Raw genomic sequence first — 20729 nt, forward strand, 5'->3', positions numbered from 1 at the left:
TAAGTCTGAGGTTTTTTTAACTGCTTTTAACAAATACCCTTCAATTTCTTACTGTTAATCCTGGAATAAAGTATAAATTTCTTATGACTCCAGTTATCTCCCCCTTATTCTATGACTGTAATACCGCTATGCAAGATTTCTTTCATTGTATGGAAAGTACTTTAGACACATTGCTTCTTCTGCCATCAACTGCTCAGTGTTTACATCTCAGCTTAGAATTATATTTTTTTCCCAGAAAAATATTTTGCTGGCCAGTGCTCAGCAAATATGCATTTGATGTATCCTTCTGTGATGGTTAACTTATTTCTCAACTTGGAAGATGTGTTTGGATGAGATCAACACTTAGATTAGTCAAATTTGAATAAACAATTTCCCTTCATAATGAATATGACCCTCATCTAATAAGTTGAAAGTCTGAATAGAGCAAAAAACCAGCCTCCTCAAAGAAGAGGAAATTCTCCAGTAGATTACATTTGGACTGCATCTGTACTATTAGCCCTCATGAGTCTGGAACTTGCTGCCCCACACTGTTTAGATTTCTTAATCACAATAACTGCATGAGCCAACTCCTTACCACAAATTCTCTTTCTCTCTCTCTCTCACTCTCCACAAACACACACACACACACACACACACTCACAAACTATTGGATCTATTTCTTTGGATAACCATACCACCATACCATATATTATTTTTCTCACTAAAACACAAGATTCTTCAGAAGACTTATGTGACTCTATTTCATAACTACAAGAGTATTTCTGAGGGATCATGAAAAATGTGGAATTAAAAGATAATTTTGTTTTGATGTAAAATTGTTTTGAAATCTATGCATCATTTTTCATAATTCATAATTTTCCATCAATTTTTGAAGTACATTCATATTATTTCTCCACCAACTCACTTCACAAGCAGACTAATTATTCCAAATTATAATTGATAATTGAATTATCCAACTTATTATTTTAATGCAAAAGAGTGACATTTCCTCCATAAAAATGATCTGTGGACAATGAATTTCATGTAATATTTAATAAAATGTTGTCAAATAGAAATATGAAGATTTTCACAAACTGAAGTTAAATCTGAAGTCTAGACTTGAGGTCTGTTGGAGAATGTTGTAAAACAAAATGTAGATATAGATCAAATTTATAGTAAGCTTTTTCACCTATGCTACATAACTCTTTAAAATCCTAGCATATCAATTTTATAAAAGAATTAAGAAGGTACAAAATACAAATGGGGAACTACTGTATGTGTTTGTGAGTGACTTATTCAGTAATTAGAATAAAATGGCACATTTTATAGGATATTTCATAGCAAATATTTAGAAAAAAAACCCTCAATATTGTGAATGACTCAATTTCATTCATTTCAAAGTGGAATACATTCATTTATATAGAGTATTTAATGTTCATTTGCCACGCTTCACAAGTCAGAAGTTAGTAAACCCACAAAACTTATAAAAATATTAGACTTAAGTTTTTATCTCCTGTATGAAAAGAGCATAGAAGCTTTTACCCCACCCTATAGAAGAAAATACATGAACAAACTAAATATCAATTACTTTTCTTGGGCCCATCCCAGCAATAAGTTTACATTTCTGGGGATTGCAGTCTTAGTAGGGCCCTACCATATTTGTAGGTTTTAACTCTAGGAATCTCACAAGTTCTCACAGTGAAGAATCAAGGAAATTCCTCTCATAGCTAGGACAGAAAAAGGGAAAAGAAAAGGAAAGCGAGACAAATGGGATTACATCACACTCAGAATATCCTGCACAGGGCCAGCCCTGTGGTGTAGTGGGTAAAGCTGCCATCTGAAGTGCCAGGACCCCATATGGGCACTGGTTTGAGTCCTAGCCCCTCCACTTCAGATCCAGCTCCCTGCTGATGCACCTAAGAAAGCAGCAGAAGATGATCCAAGTAATTGGGCCCCTGCACCCATGTCGGGTACCTGGAGGAGGCTCCTGGTGCCTGGCTTGGGATCAGCCCAGCTCTGGACATTGTGGCCATTTGGGGAGTGAACCAGTGAATGATTATCTTTCTCTGCCTCTGGCTCTGCCTCTGTAATTCTGCCTTTCAAGTAAACAAATAAATCTTTTTTTAAAAAGATACTGCACAACAAAGTAAGGAATCAACAGAGTGAAGAGATCTCTGAAAAAAGATGAGAAAATATCCATAACATACTGATCCAACAAAGGATTAATATCCAGGAACTCAAAAAAAAAATGAACAGTAAAAACACAACTAACCCAGTTAAGAAATGGGCAAAGGACCAGGGTCTACAGTTCTCAAAAGAAGAAATACAACGGAACAATAAATATGCGAAAAAAAAAGTTCAGTGTCTGAAGCCATAAGGGGAATGGAAATAACCACCATAAGAGATATCTCTCACTCCTGTCAGAATGGCTATTATCAAAAACACAAACAGTAACAAATGCAGGCGAGAGTGTGCATAAAGGGGAAGTATTATACATGATTGGTGGCAATGAAAATTTGTACAGCCATTAGGAAAAAGTATGAAAATCCTAGAAATAGAATTACTATATGGTCCTGCAATCCCATTTTTGTTATATATCCAAAAGACTCGAAACCATTGTACCAAAGAGATACCTATTTTGCTGTTTTTATTTCAGCACTATTTACAACAGCCAAGATAGGAAATCAATCAAGATGTCTATCATCATAAAAAAAATGTTGTGGGAGGACCCATGATGGCTCAACAGGGAGAAGTCAATCTGACTTCAGCCACAAAAAGATACCAGACAAACAGGAAGGACCACATTTCCAGGGGCTGACTGCTAGAAATTTTCAATGGATAATGAACAGAACTGAACAGATTCCATATAGCTGCAAGTAGACAATACAGACACTCTGACGGCAGCCACTCCTGGATTTACACAACCAAATCCCATCTGGCAAGTACTATCTTCTGAGGCAAGATGAGAGGAGGTTGCTGCAACCCACACCACTGGTGGCTTTGGCTGAGGGAGAATGCTACAGTTCTCACTGGCTTCTAGTCTATCCCAGGGGACTGGTGGTGATCTGGGTGACTACTGTGCTCTGTGAAGGGAAACCACATTGCCTCCTTCTCTGCCAAGCGAAGTGCCAGACTCAGTTCCTGAGGTGGAGCTGTAGCTGAACTCTTTTCTGACTCAGGGAACAGCAGGAAATTCTGTCACTGCCAGAGGCTGCCAGGGTCAGGACAGCTTGTAGGATGGAAAATAGATCACTTCCATCCTGTTACTGTGGAAGTTCTGGAATAGGCCATGAAGGCAGAGAAATTAATTGATTGCAATTGAGTTTCTGTACACCTGTCCAGTTTGATTGTAGACTCAGAGCTCCATGAATGCTGGGAATGGATCTCATGGAGGAGTTTGAGGTGAGTTGGTGCTCCCTGTGGTATGTGTACCTCAGTGGGTGTGGTGTGCACATATTTTAAGTTCATTCTAGGCTGTCAATCAATTGGTTCAACTTGGCAGATTAAAGGGCTGACTGTGAACATAGTAGCTGGCTCCAACACCCACTCTCTCACTGCCTATAGCCAGATGGGTTCAACCACACCCAATGTAATTGTCAATCTGGACTCTTACAACACACAAAAATTATGGCTAGAGCTCCCCAGCCTCACCCAGTACACAATCCTGGAAAACAAGAGTAAACCTTAGGCACAACAGTCATCCCCGTAGGGCACATTTCCAGGGAGTAAAGCCTTCAATAAAAAAAATGCTCCAAAGGAGATAGTAACAAGAGATCCCTTAAATCTGCAAAAATCAGTATAAAAACAAATTAAAAAGTCTGAACCAGAAAGGCAATATGCTTCCCCCCAAAATACACAATAATTCATTAATATTGTACTGTAAATAAGGGAAGATTGATGAAATTACTGATAAAATTTAAAAGAATGATTGTGACGAGGAAATCCACATGACCTAAGAGGGTATAACCACAAAACAGTAAAAATGTTTAAGAAAAGAAGACTATGTGGGACAAGAGGAGAGCAGATAGATACCATTGCAGTCAGCTGGTGATGCTGACATCTGCCAGCTGTGAGCTGTCATCTTGCCACATTAAGGTAGGAAAAAATTGCTGTGTGCCCCACTGCTTGCAGTTTTAGCTGAAGGGAATTCCATAGTAACAAACTGACTTTTGCTTGAGCCTGGAGAGCTGACTGGGATCTGAATAAGTGCCAGGCTTGGAACAGGGAAGCTGCGTTGATTTCTTTTCCTCCCCTTCCGCACCCACACAGAGCATAATATTTGGTAGCAAAAAGCTCTGCAGCACACCTCTATTCAGCTTCAACCAGCATTGTAGTCAGCGTCAGGGCAACATGTAGGACAAAGAACTGATCTCCTGCATTTTGCAACTGTGAGAACTTAGGGACATTAGCTCCAGAGCTACACTACATGAGCCAGGAGGATTTGCCTAAGCTGCTGAGAGCCAACACCAGAAGCAGCCCATAAAAAGTCTGCACTACAGATGCTCTGCACCCTGTGCATGTGAAAGTCTTGGATACTGTCACTGTAGGAACTCTGTACACAATAGGACGGTGGGTGTATCTGCGTCTCTTGCCATAGGCTCAGAGATCCCTGATTGCATAAGGCAGGTCATTGCAGAAAGAGCCATACTCATACTAAGGTCTGCAGAGATATTTTGTGTGGGTCATGTGGCAGTGTAGCACCCACTGCGGGCTAACCCCACATTCATCAGCGTGAGCATATTGCTTTCTGCAATGACCATTACCACCATGGATGAATATTGTACCCTCTAAGGGCTAAAAAACAAGCATTAATCACCTTGGAAGAAAGGAGGTGAGTGTGTGATTATGCCAACAGAGATGATCATATCCTCCCCCCTGGTGACAGGAGAACTATGACCCCCAACGTGGATGTCATCCTAGGTACACACTGCACCGTGGAGCACTGACTACAGCCCATGTCCACACCCAGAAAGGCCTCTGGGTATTCACTAAAAGAGCAGACACTCCACTAAGCCACAAAGGAAGAGGTGTAGCTCAAAGATAAAATCCATTAGAAAAGAAAACCAATAAATATTACCAAAAATACCTAAAATAAATGCAGAAATTCAAGAAATAGAACATGAAGACAAAAAGATTGATGAAATACCTGAAAAGAAATTTGAAACAATGATCATAGCAAAAGCATTGATAAGCAAATTCATGAAGTAAAGAAGTCTACACATGATCTGGAGGGAAAATTTTTCCTTGAGATTGAGATTTTGAGTGAAATCAAAAAGAAATATTAGAGATGAAGAATTCAATATTCAAATAAAAACTACGGTGGAGATCCTTAACCACAGACTTAGGCAGAAGAAATGACTTCTGAACTAAAACACAAATCTTTGGAAATATTTGTTAGACCGAAAAAGAAGAAAGTAGAAAAATTAAAAACAGAGTTGGAGATTTATGGAATACTATCAAATGACCCAAAATACATGTCTTACGAAATCCCAAATGTGTGGAAAGAGATATTGGATTAGAAGGCTTATTCAGTGAAATAATTATAGAAAACATCTCCAATTTGGAGAAAGAAAGGAAGTCCAAGTACACGGGACACATAAAACACCTAACAGACATGTTCAGAAAAGCCTTCACCATGACACGATGTAGTCAACTTTCAACAGTAAAACTCAAGAAAAGATTCTAAAATGTGCACAGAGAAATGCCAGATTAATTTATACAGAAGGAACATTCCTTAACAAAAAATCAAAGCAAATTATGACAAACCCACAGCCAGCATCTTATTGAATGGAGAAAGGTTGGAGGCATTTCCACTAAGATCTAGAAACAGCAAGGATGCCCATTTTTATCATTGCTATAAAATATAGTCCTGCAACTTTTAGCCAGAGCCATTAAGCAAGAAAAATACATCAAAGGGTGAAAATTGGAAAGGAGGAAGTGAAAGCATCCCTATTTGCAGTAGACATGATTATTCATTCTTCTTAAGATTTTATTTACTTATTTGAAAGGCAGAGTTACAGAGAGGGAGAGGGAGGGGGAGGGGGAGGGGGAGGGGGAAAGGGAGAGGGAGAGGGAGAGGGAGAGGGAGAGGGAGAGGGAGAGGGAGAGGGAGAGGGAGAGGGAGAGGGAGAGGGGTCTTCCATCTGCTGTTTCACTCCACAAATGGCCACAAAGTCCAGAGCTGGGCTGATCGGAAGCTAGGAGCCAGGAGCATCTTCCGGGTCACCCACTTGGATGCAGCGGCCCAAGGACTTGGGCCATCTTCTACTGTTTTCCCAGGCCACAGCAGAAAGCTGTCATATAAAAAGAGTGACAATTTGACTTGCTAATTTTTATGCCCTTTATCTCTTTCTTTTTCATAATTTCTCTGACTAGATCTTCTACTACAATATTGAATAAAAATACTAAAAGTTTACATCCTTGTTTTGTTGCAGTAATTATATAAAATGCTTTTAAATTTCCCCATTTACAATATTAGTGCCTTACATATGGCTTTCATTATTTTGAGATATGTTTCAACTAAACATAGTTTTTCAGAATTTTTTTCCATTAAGGAATGTTGCATTTTATCAGATACAATTTTGTAGCTATAGAGATCATGGGATTTTTGCTTTTGATTCTATTGATGTGACATATTGTTGCATGAATGGAAAAATATTTGCATTCACAGATGAAGCTGATTCAACATGATGATTAATCCTTTTTAAAAAGATTTTATTCATTTGAAAGATAGAGTTACAGGCAGAGAGAGAGACAGAAAGAAAGGTCTTCCATCCGCTGGTTCACTCCCTAGATGGCCCCAATGGCCAGAACTGAGCCTATCTAAAACCAGGATCCGGAAGCTTCATCAGGTTGTCCCACATGGGTGCAGGGACCCAAGCACTTGGGCCATTTTCCACTGCTTTTCCAGGCCATAAACAGATAATTGGATTGGAAGAGGAGCAGCCAGAACATGGCCAGCACCCATATGGGAGGCCGACACTGCAGGCAGAAGCTTAGCCTACTGTGCCATGACACCAGCCCCAATATCACATTTCTAATAGTCTGTGACTATTTAAATATTTGCTGTATATAAGTGAAGTTGGACATCTTTTAACTTGAATATTGCTTATATTTCTGCTTAAGTATGATGTTTTTATCTTTTATTTGTTTAATTCTACTTTGAGGATCATTAAGCATTTGACTATAATATAAATTAAAATGTTATCTTAAAAATAATAAATAAAATATTAAGAAAAAAAGGAGAAATTTTCCCCTGCTGTGGGTACTGCAATCAAAACAAAATGTAAAATCATAAATACACACATATCCATGCTTGCTAATATCTGTTCTATAAGCTCATTAATCCAATCATGAGTGTTCAACCCTAGTGGCCTCATCTAAGCCTTAATATTGTCTGTAAACATGCCTTAGTCTTTTCATGCTGCTATTACAAAATGTTTAATTTATAAACAAAAGAAATGTCTTGGTTACAGTCATGTATGCTAGAAAGCCCAAAGTTAAAGCACCAATATAGATATTTCGGCAAGATGGCAGAATAGGAAGGGAGCACACTGATAGTCCGGGGAGAGATAGTTTAATAAAAGTGGAGATACTGCAGGTTCAAGGAAGAGTAGGGGAAGAAACAGCAGAAGAAACTCTTCCAAAACGCCTGATTCACAGCGGACCTGCGTGGAGAGCGTGGGAGCCCACAGTTCGGGACACCAGCGGCAGACTCAACACACAAGCGCTGGAACGCAAGGTGAGCCAAACCTCAATAGCCCGAGACACCGGCAGGCAAGCGGAGAGAGGAGACTAGAGGGAACAACCCCCGGGGGGGGGGGAGTTCAGTAGGCTAACTGGAAGAGAGAGAGAGAGAGAGAGAAAAAAAAGGTGACTGGTACGGACACGGGTTTCTCTCTCTCCGCTCACCTCTCAAGGGCGAGCAAGACAAAGAGCAGACGCCATCTTGGACATACGTCATAAGCAGAGCGACCTCAGGTCTGCACCGGCCCTGAGCATAGCAGAAAAACCTGACTCTGGGCGGGGCAAATTAACAGGAGATTAGGACCTAGTAAATTTGTGGTGCTACTGAACTGAGACTGTGAAAAAAGAGACGATGGGGGAGAGAACTCACGGAATTCACGTGAGCACTCTCCAGAGATGCTACAATTCCATAACTTTGGCAACCCAGTGGGAGACTGAAGGAGAATTTGAGCCCACTCTGAGGGCCGAACAGATTCCCTGTGTGGTCCTTGGGAAAGAGCTTCCGATCTCTGGCTCCTGTGGGTATATCATTTGCCTGCTAACTACCTCCAACTTCGTTCAGCTGTGTGGAATTACTTCCCTTTTGAATCAAAAAAAGAAAGAGAGAGAGAGAGAGAGAGAGAGAGAGAGAGAGATTTACCACGCCTAACCTGGGAGTGTCACCTTTGGCACACCAAACAGAGCTCTCAGGCCACACCCATCTCAAGCCCTAAGGCTTCATCAAAAAGAGATAGTCCACTTAATCTAGAGTCATAGTATAACAAGAAAAAGCACCACAGTGAAGAAACCAAATATCTCCAATATGCCAAATAACAAACGCAAAAACCGAGGTAATAAAAACAAGGAAGTCACCATGAAGCCCTCAAATGAAAAAGACAGCCCAATTCAAGATTATGAAGATGATGAGATAGAAGAAATGCAAGAAGCAGATCACAAAAAATTGATAAGAACATTAAGAAGTTCTCAAAAACAAATTCTTGAACTACAGAAATCCTTAATGGACAAGATAGAAAATCTCTCTCGTGAAAATGAAATATTAAGGAGGAATCAAAATGAAACGAAACAACTAGTAGAACAGGAAACTGTGATAGTGACTAAAGTGAAGAATTCAATAGATCAAATGAAAAACACAATAGAGAGCCTTACAAACAGAATGGGTGAAGCAGAAGAGAGAATATCAGACTTAGAAGACAGAGAACAGGAAAAGATACAGTCAGACCAAAGAAAAGAAGAGGAAATTAGAAATCTAAAACATATTGTCAGGAATCTTCAGGATACTATTAAAAAACCCAACATTCGGGTTCTAGGAGTTCCTGAAGGCATGGAGAGGGAGAAAGGATTAGAAGGCCTTTTTAGTGAGATATTAGCAGAAAATTTCCCAGGTTTGGAGAAGGACAGAGAAATCCTAGTACAGGAAGCTCACAGAACCCCTAATAAACATGACCAAAAGAGATCCTCATCACGACACGTTGTAATTAAACTCTCCACAGTGAAACATAAAGAAAAGATCCTAAAATGTGCAAGAGAGAAATGTCAGATTACTCTCAGAGGATCTCCAATCAGACTCACAGCTGACTTCTCATCAGAAACTCTACAAGCTAGGAGGGAATGGCGAGATATAGCCCAGGTACTAAGAGAGAAAAACTGCCAGCCTAGAATATTCTATCCTGCAAAGCTCTCATCTGTGAATGAAGGTGAAATAAAGACTTTTCATAGCAAACAGAAATTGAAAGAATTTGTTGCCACTCGTCCAGCCCTGCAAAAGATGCTTAAAGATGTGTTACACACAGAAACACAGAAACACGGTCATCAATATGAAAGAAGGTAAAGGAAGGAAACTAAGGAAGGAAACCTCACAGCAAAAGATCACAGGGAATACAAAGCATATATTAGAACTTATCTTTGGCAAATGGCAGGGCAAAGTTACCACTTATCATTAGTCACATTGAACGTGAATGGCCTGAACTGTCCAGTTAAAAGACACTAATTGGCTGATTGGGTTAAGGAACATAACCCATCTATTTGCTGCTTACAAGAAATACATCTTTGCAACAAAGATCCATACAGACTGAAAGTGAAAGGCTGCAAAAAGATATACCATGCCAACAGAAATGAAAAAAGAGCGGGCGTAGCCATCTTAATATCGGACAACATAAACTTTACCACAAAAACTGTTAAGAGAGACAAAGAGGGGCACTATATAATGATTAAGGGATCAATACAACAAGAAGATATAACAATTATCAATGTATATGCACCTAACTACAGGGCACCGGTTTATCTAAAAGACTTGTTAAGGGACTTAAAGGGAGACTTAGACCCCAATACAATAGTACTGGGGGACTTCAATACTCCACTCTTAGAAATAGACAGATCAATAGGACAGAAGATCAACAAGGATACAGTAGATTTAAACGACACTATACCCCAAATGGATCTAACAGATATATACAGAACTTTCAATCCTACAGCTAAAGATTTTACATTCTTCTCAGCAGTACATGGAACCTTCTCTAGGATTGACCACATACTAGGCCATAAAGCAAGTCTCAGCAAATTCAAAAGAATTCGAATCATACCATGCAGCTTCTCAGACCACAGCAGAATGAAGCTGGAAATTAGCAACTCAGGAATCCCTAGAGCATATGCAAACACATGGAGATTGAACGACATGCTCCTGAATGAACAATGGGTCATACAAGAAATTAAAAGAGAAATCAAAAATTTTCTGGAAGTAAATGAGGATAACAGCACAACATACCAAAACTTATGGGATGCAGCAAAAGCAGTGTTAAGAGGAAAGTTTACATCAATAGGTGCCTACATCAAGAAATTGGAAAGGCACCAAATAGAGGAGCTTTCAATTCACCTCAAGGATCTAGAAAACCTACAGCAAACCAGACCCAAATCTAGTAGGAGAAGAGAAATAATTAAAATCAGAGAAGAAATCAACAGGATTGAATCAAGAAAAACATTACAAAAAATCAGCCAAACGAGGAGCTGGTTTTTTGAAAAAATAAACAAAATTGACACCCCATTGGCCCAACTAACTAAAAAAAAAGAAGAGAAAAGACCCAAATCAATAAAATCAGAGATGAAAAATGAAATGTAACAACAGACACCACAGAAATAAAAAGAATCATCAGAAATTACTACAAAAAGACTTGTATGCCAGCAAACAGGGAAACCTATCAGAAATGGATAGATTCCTGGACACATGCAACCTACATAAATTGAACCAGGAAGACATCGAAAACCTGAACAGATCCATAACTGAGACAGAAATGGAAACAGTAACAAAGGCCCTCCCAACAAAGAAAAGCCCAGGAACAGATGGATTCACTGCTGAATTCTACCAGACATTTAAAGAAGAACTAACTCTAATTCTTCTCAAACTATTCAGAACAATCGAAGAAGAGGGAATCCTCCCAAATTCTTTCTATGAAGCCAGCATCACCTTAATTCCTAAGCCAGAAAAAGATGCAGCACTGAAAGAGAATTACAGACCAATATCCCTGATGAACATAGATGCAAAAATCCTCAATAAAATTCTCACCAATAGAATGCAACAACACATCAGAAAGATCATCAACCCAGACCAAGTGGGATTCATCCCTGGTATGCAAGGATGGTTTAATGTGCGCAAAACAATCAATGTGATACACCACATTAACAGACTGCAGAAGAAAAATCATATGATTATCTCAATAGATGCCAAGAAAGCATTCGATAAAATTCAACACCCTATCATGATGAAAACTCTAAGCAAACTGAGACTTTCTTCTCAGATTTGGAAAAACTGGTGCTTAAATTTATATGGAGGCACAAGAGACCTCGAATAGCTAAAGCAATCTTATACAACAAAAACAAAGCCGGAGGCATCACAATACCAGATTTCTGGACATACTACAGGGCAGTTGTAATCAAAACAGCATGGTACTGGTACAGAAACAGATGGATAGACCAATGGAACAGAATTGAAACACCAGAAATCAACCCAAACATCTACAGCCAACTTATATTTGATCAAGGATCTAAAACTAATTCCTGGAGCAAGGACAGTCTATTCAATAAATGGTGCTGGGAAAATTGGATTTCCAGGTGCAGAATCATGAAGCAAGACCCCTACCTTACAAACCTTACACAAAAATCCACTCAACATGGATTAAAGACCTAAATCTATGACCTGACACCATCAAGGTACTAGAGAACATTGGAGAAACCCTTCAAGATATTGGCACAGGCAAAGAGTTTCCAGAAAAGACCCGGGAGGCACAGGCAGTCAAAGCCAAAATCAACTATTGGGATTGCATCAAATTGAGAAGTTTCTGTACTGCAAAAGAAACAGTCAGGAGAGTGAAGAGACAACTGACAGAATGGGAAAAAATATTTGCAAACTGTGCAACAGATAAAGGGTTAATAACCAGAATCTACAAAGAGATCAAGAAACTCCACAAAAACAAAACCAACAACCCACTTAAGAGATGGGCCAAGGACCTCAATAGACATTTTTCAAAAGAGGAAATCCAAATGGCCAACAGGCACATGGAAAAATGTTCAAGGTCATTAGCAATCAAGGAAATGCAAATCAAAACCACAATGAGGTTTCACCTCACCCCGGTTAGAATGGCTCACATGCAGAAATCTACCAACAACAGATGCTGGCAAGGATGTGGGGAAAAAGGGACACTAACCCACTCTTGGTGGAAATGCAAACTGGTCAAGCCACTATGGAAGTCAGTCTGGAGATTCCTCAGAAACCTGAAGATAAACCTACCGTTCGACCCAGCCATCCCACTCCTTAGGATTTACCCAAAGGAATTTAAATTGGCAAACAAAAAAGCGGCCTGCACCCTAATGTTTTTTGCAGCTCAATTCACAATAGCTAAGACCTGGAACCAACCTAAATGCCCATCAACGGTAGACTGGATAAAGAAATTATGGGATATGTACTCTTTAGAATACTATACCGCAGTAAGAAACAACGAAATCCTCTCATTTGCAACAAAATGGAGGAATCTGGAACACATCATGCTGAGTGAAATAAGCCAGTCCCAAAGGGACAAATACCATATGTTCTCCCTGATCGGCGACAACTGACTGAACACCAAAAAGGAAACCTGTTGAAGTGAAATGGACACTATGGGAAACGGTGACTTGATCAGCATAGCTCTGACTGTTAATGAACAACTCAGTACATTATCCCTCTTAGTAGTTTTTTTGTCTGTTCTACTTAATATGACTGCTTTAATTCTGCAATTAATACACAGTTATTCTTAAGTGTTAAAAATTAACTGAAATGTGATCCCTGTTAAACATAAGAGTGGGAATAAGAGAGGGAAGAGATGTATAATTTGGGACATGCTCAAGCTGACTTGCCCCAAATGGTAGAGTTAGAAACATACCAGGGGATTCCAATTCAATCCCATCAAGGTGGCATGTACCAATGCCATCTCACTATTCCAAGTGATCAATTTCAGTTCCATATTGATCATAATGAAAGGACTAAGAGTCAACGGGAGCTCATAAACATGTCTAGTACCTGCTAACACTAACCGATAGAATAAATAAAGGGGAGAGTGATCCAACATCGGAAGTGAGATACTCAGCAGACTCATAGAATGGCAGATGTCCTAAATAGCACTCTGGCCTCAGAATCAGCCCTAAAGGCATTCGGATCTGGCTGAAAAGCCCATGAGAGTATTTCAGGCATGGAAAGCCAAGACATTCTGGCAAAAAAATCTCTGTGAGTGAGATCCCAGTGGAAAGAACAGGTCTTCAAAGAAGGAGGTACCTTTCTCTGAAGGGAGGAGAGAACCTCCACTTTGACTATGACCTTGTCTAAACAAGATAAGAGTCGGAGAACTCAAGGGCCTTCCATAGCCTTGGAAACTCATGACTGGTGCATAGGGAGATTACTGATGCCATAGACAGGAGTGTCAATTGGTAAAGTCAACAACAGGAGTCACTGTGCACTTACTCCTCATGTAGGATCTCTGTCCTTAATGTGCTGTGCATTGAGATTTAATGCCATAACGAGTACTCAAACAGTATATTTCACTTTGTGATTCTATGGGGGTGCAAACGACTGAAATCTTTACTTAATGTACACTAAACTGATCTTCTGTAAAAAAAAATTATCAATTCCCAACTTGACTCTCACTGGGATTAAACATGATAATAGGTCTGATCTGATTTCATCATCATTTAAAAAATCATCTATTATTTTTCACTTTATGTTTTGTGTGGGAGCAAACTTTTTAAATTCTTACTTAATGTATACTAAGCTGATCTTCTGTATATTAAGATAATCGAAAATGAATCTTGATGTGAATGGAAGGGGAGAGGGAGTGGGAAAGGGGAGGGTTGTGGGTGGGAGGGACGGTATGGGGGGGAAGCCATTGTAATCCATAAGTCGTACTTTGGAAATTTATATTCATTAAATAAAAGTTAAAAAAAGCACGAATATATTAGTTGAAAGGCTATTTCTCAAAGATGGTAACTTGTTTCTGCATCCTCACATAGTGGTATGGGTAAAGAGGCCTGTTAACCCTCTTTTATAAGGACACTTATCACACTCACGATGTTGGAGTCTTCATTACCTAATCACCACCGAATGACCTCACCTCTTAATGCTATTATCTTGGACGTTGAGTGTCAATGTACAAATTGGAAAGGGCACAAAATATTCAGATAGCCATGTGCCACATCCCTCAAAATTCATGTTCTGAATATATTTTCTTCATTATATCTAAATAGCCTCCAAAGCCTTTACACATTCTGTAATCAATCTAAAATTCTGATGTCCAAAGACTCAGCTAAATATCATCTAAATCAGATGCAATTGAAACTCAAAGTATTATTCATCCTCATAAAAGTTCTCCAGCTGTGAATCTGTGAAATAAAACAAGTTATATGCTTCCAAAATATAATAGTGGTGCAGGCATATAGTAAAAACTGTCATCTCAAATGTAGAAATAGGAGAAATGAAAGGGGTAACTCCAAAGCAAGTCCACAAACAAAGAGGAAAAATAAATCTTTTTAAAAAGAATTATTTGAAAGGCAGAGTTACAGACACACACACACACAGAATCTGCCATCCACTGGTCCACTGGTTCACCCCCAAATGACCACAAGGGCAAGGGCTAGGCCAGGCTAAAGCCAGGAACCCTAAGTTTCCTTTAGGTCTCCAATGTGAGTTCAGGGCCGCAAGCACTTGGGCCTTCTTCCACTGCTTTCCCAGGCCATTATCAGGGAGTTAGATTTGACATGTAGGGGCAAACAGGCACCCATACGGGATGCTGGTGTAGAACGCTAACCCCAGGAAAAATAAATCTTTTTTTAAAGATTTATTTTATTTATTTATTTGAAAGTCAGAGTTACACACATAGAGGAGAGGCAGAGAGAGAGAGAGAGTTGTCTTCCATCCATTGGTTCACTCCCCAATTGGCCACATCGGCCGGAGCTACACCTATCTGAAGCCAGGATCCAGGAATTTCTTCCGGGTCTCCCATGTGGGTGCAGGGGCCGAAAAACTTGGGCCATCTTCTACAGCTTTCCCAGGCCATAGTAGAGAGCTGGATCGGAAGTGTAGCAGCCGGGTCTTGAATCAGCGCCCATAAGGGATGCCGGCACTTCAGGTTAGGGCATTAACCTGCTAAGCCAGAGTGCCGGCCCCAGAAAAATAAATCTTAAGACTTGAGAATTATTTTTGGCTTTATGTCCTCCCTTCTAGACAGACTGGAGTGCAGACTGGACTCCCAAAGCTCTTAGAAACAATCAGTTTGGAGTAAAGGACTTGTAATTTTCCCAATGTGAAGTCACATTCTGGTGGCTCTCCCAGTTTGGGGCTCTGGGATGATCTGTTCCCTTCATAGGCATGAAGCATTTTCCTAGTCTCTGACTGGGCTCTGTGGTTCTCTGAAGTATCCAATGAAATCTAGGTGCAGATAGCCATTCTTTCACAGCTCCTGCATTATGCACACCTGTGGAGATGGCACTGCATGGCGGCAGGTATAGTTTTACCACTTGTGTCTCTCAAATAGGTGACCTGAGACACACGTGGCCAACAACTGAACCGCAGCTGAGACAGGCCAGGAATGATTAATCAAAATTCAGAGAGTGTAGCCTTGAAACCACCGTGTGCACAAGGCTTTGGCATTCTGCATTTTTGCCTTGTTCTGAGAGAGGCAGATCCAGGGATATCAGATGTTTTGTGGATCTTTCTTCCACTATCTTAATCAATGACAACAATCTTCATACTAACCTTATCAAAGTGTTACTTGGCCCTATACTTGATATTCTCTCCCAAATATGCTTCTTTATTTTGTCTTTATAAAAATTACCTCAAATAATATAGGTGTGTATAAAGAAGTATTAAATGAGCACACATAGTTGAAACAATTTTTAATATTTTTCAATTTTTTTTAACTTTTATTTAATGAATATAAATTTCCAAAGTACGGCTTATGGATTACAATGGCTTACCCCCCATATCGTCTCTCCCACCCACATCCCTCCCCTTTCCCACTCCCTCTCCATTTCCATTCACATGAGGATTCATTTTCGATTCTCTTTATATACAGAAGATCAGTTTAGCATACATTAAGTAAAGATTTCAGCAGTTTGCTCCCACACAAACATAAAGTGAAAAATAATAGATGATTTTTTAAATGATGATGAAATCAGATCAGACCTATTGTCATGTTTAATCCCAGTGAGAGTCAAGTTGGGAATTGATAATTTCTTCTTTTTTTTTTTACAGAAGATCAGTTTAGTATACATTAAGTAAAGATTTCAACAGTTTGCACCCCCATAGAAACACAAAGTGAAATATACTGTTTGAGTACTCATTATAGCATTAAGTCTCAATGTACAGCACATTAAGGACAGAGATCCTACATGAGGAGTAAGTGCACAGTGACTCCTGTTGTTGACTTTACAAATTGACACTCCTGTTTATGGCATCAGTAATCTCCCTATGCACCAGTCATGAGTTTCCAAGGCTATGGAAGCCTTTTGAGTTCACCGACTCTTATCTTGTTTAGACAAGGTCATAGTCAAAGTGGAGGTTCTCTTCTCCCTTCAGAGAAAGGTACCTCCTTCTTTGAAGGCCTGTTCTTTCCACTGGGATTGGGATCTCACTCACAGAGATCTTTCATTTAGTTTTTTTTTTTTTTTTTTTTTTTTTTTTTTTTTTTTTTTTTTTTTTTTTTGCCAGAGTGTCTTGGTTTTCCATGCCTGAAATACTCTCATGGGCTTTTCAGCCAGATCCGAATGCCTTTAGGGCTGATTCTGAGGCCAGAGTGCTGTTTAGGACATCCACCATTCTGTGAGTCTGCTGAGTATCTCGCTTCCCATGTTGGATCACTCTCCCCTTTATTTATTCTATCGGTTAGTGTTAGCAGGTACTAGACTTGTTTATGTGCTTCCTTTGACTCTTAGTCCTTTCATTATGATCAATTGTGAACTGAAATTGATCACTTGGACTAGTGAGATGGCATTGGTACATGCCACCTTGATTTGAAGTACATGCTAGAGAAAGCCAATATTTCCATGAATAGACCATAAAGGTTATCTGATTAGAGTTCAGAAGACTAAGTCTTTATTTTTTTTGACAGGCAGAGTGGACAGTGAGAGAGAGAGACAGAGAGAAAGGTCTTCCTTTTGCCATTGGTTCACCCTCCAATGGCCGCCGTGGCCAGCACACTGCGGCCAGCACACCGCATTGATCTGATGGCAGGAGCCAGGTGCTTCTCCTGGTCTCCCATGGGGTGCAGGGCCCAAGCACTTGGGCCATCCTCCACTGCCTTCCCGGGCCACAGCAGAGAGCTGGACTGGAAGAGGGGCAACCGGGACAGAATCTGGCGCCCCGACCGGGACTAGAACCCGGTGTGCCGGTGCCGCAAGGCGGAGGATTAGCCTAGTGAGCCGCGGCACCGGCCGATTTTCAATGGCTTTTACAAACATTCAACCTTTACTGATTCCTCAAAGCAGGCTTTTAATACCCAGTTGTACACATGGAAAAACTGAGACTTAGGGGAAATGATTTGCACAAGCCCTCATTATGAACGAAAAGTTGAGGCAAATTTTGAATCCAATACACTGGTCTTCTACAGACTGGTTATAAGTGTCATTAATGGCTAGAGTGCTGTAGTCTCAAATAATAGTATGATCACAACCAAGCAAACTACTTGCCAAAAATGAACATAGTAATTTAATTGAGTTGAAAAATATATATGCTTTTAATAAAGTCAATTTCATAATCCATTTTACTATATCCTTTAATGACTGATATCAAATGGATGTCTTCCTTGTATTTATTTATGAATTAACCTCAAATTACAGAATTCTTTTGACTGATTTGAAATGGACAGTATTCTATGCAAATGTTTTCAAATTTGTCTCACAACTACTGATTCTACTTTATATTTTCAGGGGATTTTAGCTCTGGATATATGGTGTGGAGAGGGAGAACATTTTAGGCAAACCGTGTGCTATATACTAAAATGGAAACATTCCCATCACAGACAAAGATGCATGCTCTTCGCATTTCATTCGTATTTTATTAACTTCATTATTTTTCTCCTGCTTTCTGATAGAACCTTAAAAATATATGCTAAGTTCAACTTGTTTCCATATTCTCCAGTATGTTTTTATTTATTTATTTTTGCTGTTGAACTCCATAATTTTAATATCGCCATTGAATTCCAAATATTTCATAATTTTCATTGGAGAAATTAATTTTGCTTCCTTCCAAGGTGCATTTAAAAATTTTGTTTATATAAGGGGAATAAACTTCATGTATTTCATACACATAGTTTTAAGAACATAATTATGCTTCCCTTCCAATACAAATTAATGAATAACAGCAGAAATATGGAGAGGTACCATTAAAAATGACACTACTCCAATTAGTTAATAAATTGACCTTACAATCTCTGTTGTTGAGACCCTAGTGGAAAAAAGTGGTCATCAAACAGACTCATAGAATGGCAATCACTTTAAATAGCACTCTGACCTCAGAATCAGCCCTTAAGGAATTCTGGTCTGGCTGAAAAGCCCAAGAGAGCATTTCAGGAATGGAAAGCCAAGACATTGTGGCAAAAAATGTCCTACATGGAGGATCTTTGTGGGTGAGAGCCCAGTGGAAAGAAGTGAACATCGAAGAAGGAGGTACTTTTCTCTTAATTGAGGAGAGAACTTTGAACTTGCTTATGGCCTTGTCTAAATACTAAACAGAGTTTATGGATTCAAAAAGCTTCCACAGCCTATGTAGCTAATGTCAAGCACCTTGGGTGATCACTGATGTCACATATAAGAGTGTTAATTGTTGGGCCGGCACCGCGGCTCACTAGGTTAATCCTCCGCCTTGCGGCGCCCGCACACCGGGTTCTAAGTCCTGGTCAGGGCGCCGGATTCTATCCCAGTTGCTCCTCTTTCAGGCCAGCTCTCTGCTGTGGCCAGGAAGTGCAGTGGAGGATGGCCCAAGTACTTGGGCCCTGCACCCCATGGGAGACCAGGATAAGTACCTGGCTCCTGAAATCAGATCAGCGTGGTGTGCCGGCTGCAGCACGCTGGCCGTGGCGGCCATTGGAGGGTGAACCAACGGCAAAGGAAGACCTTTCTCTCTGTGTCTCTCTCTCTCACTGTCCACTCTGCCTGTCAAAAAATTAAAAAAGAGTGTTAATTGTTAACTTAACAATAGGAGTCACTGTGCACTAACTCTATCCTCAAAGAGTTGTGTTATGAGAGGTTTAGTAAAACTTGTTCTCAAAGATTTACTATGAAGTGAACGATAGAGTTATGTCTAGGTACTCTCAAAAGACGTATTATTCTTGGGTTTTTTAAAGTTAATTAAGTTTCTCAAGAAAAAGAATGCTTTAAAAAAATAAGTGAAATCAACTTTGAGATATAATGACTTTGAACAGTCCTCTTCTCAACTGTTGAGGAACAGTTTTTTTCACATAATTTGCTGAACTCTTTACTTAGTGTAGAGTTAATATTCTGTGTATAAGGTTAATTTAAAATAGATTTTAGTAAAAATAAGACTGGGAATAGGTGAGGGAGGAGGAAGAGGGTTGGGGGTGTGGATGGGAGGGTGGGTATGGTGGGAAGAATCACTATGTTCCTAAATTTCTGTTCATGAGATGCATGAAGTTTGTATTCCTTAAATAAAAGGCTTCGTTGGGAAAAATAAAGTGATCTTAGTAGATGAAATAAGCTAGGCACAAAAAGACAAATATTACATGGCATCACTCTGTGTAATATGAAATAGTTCAATTAATTGGAGCAGCATGAAGAAAATGGTGTCGGCCTATAGGCAGAAAGAAATAGGGAGATGCTGGCAAAAGGATACATTCAGCTGTAAATTCTGGAAAAACAATCTACAGTTTAGTGACTATAGTTAATAATACACTACTCTAAATTTTCTGAGTAGATCTTAAACGTTATCATCTTCCCAAAAAATTAATTATAAATTATAAAATTACATGGTCACAGATATGTTAATCAGCTTGCTCTTGTTAATGATGTGATAATGTAGATCAGAACATCACAATGTATACTTTAAATACATACAATTTTTACTTGTCAATTATACCCCAATAAAGCTGAAAAGGTACAATAAATGAATTTTTTGGCATTCTATTTCCCTCAAACAGAAATTTCAAGAAATCTCACTATTAAAAATTTTTCAAGTAAATTATTATTTTTTAAAAAATTACACACTTCAAGGTTACTTCTATAACAATATATGCATCAATTCCTGATTTTAGGTGAGAATTGTAAATTAAATCTACAGTTAAATTTCTGTAAATTTATCTCAGGCTATGTGAAATAAACAAATTATCAGTTCTTGATGAGGTTGTGAAGGAAACAGAATTTTCATAACTTATTGTTGGTGTATATATTAGTAAAATCACCTTCAAAAATTTCATGGCAGTATTTACTAAAACTAAACATATCAAGCTCCTCTCACGGGTATGTAAACCATAGAAATTCAT

At 39.2% G+C, this 20729-nt stretch overlaps 1 long non-coding RNA gene across 1 annotated transcript in view; it reads left to right on the forward strand.

The window, feature by feature from the left end:
* The first annotated feature begins 6553 nt into the window (after nt 1-6553).
* LOC149119618 (uncharacterized) overlaps nt 6554-20729 on the forward strand; it is a 506629-nt gene continuing 492453 nt past the window's right edge. Inside the window, exon 1 of the long non-coding RNA XR_016227639.1 lies at nt 6554-7720. This is a non-coding gene — a long non-coding RNA (uncharacterized LOC149119618). The remainder of the gene's footprint in view (nt 7721-20729) is intronic.

This window comes from Oryctolagus cuniculus, chromosome X, assembly GCF_051225735.1.
Source record: "Oryctolagus cuniculus isolate XC-2025 breed Fujian yellow rabbit chromosome X, ASM5122573v1, whole genome shotgun sequence".
NCBI classification, from domain to species: Eukaryota; Metazoa; Chordata; class Mammalia; order Lagomorpha; family Leporidae; genus Oryctolagus; species Oryctolagus cuniculus.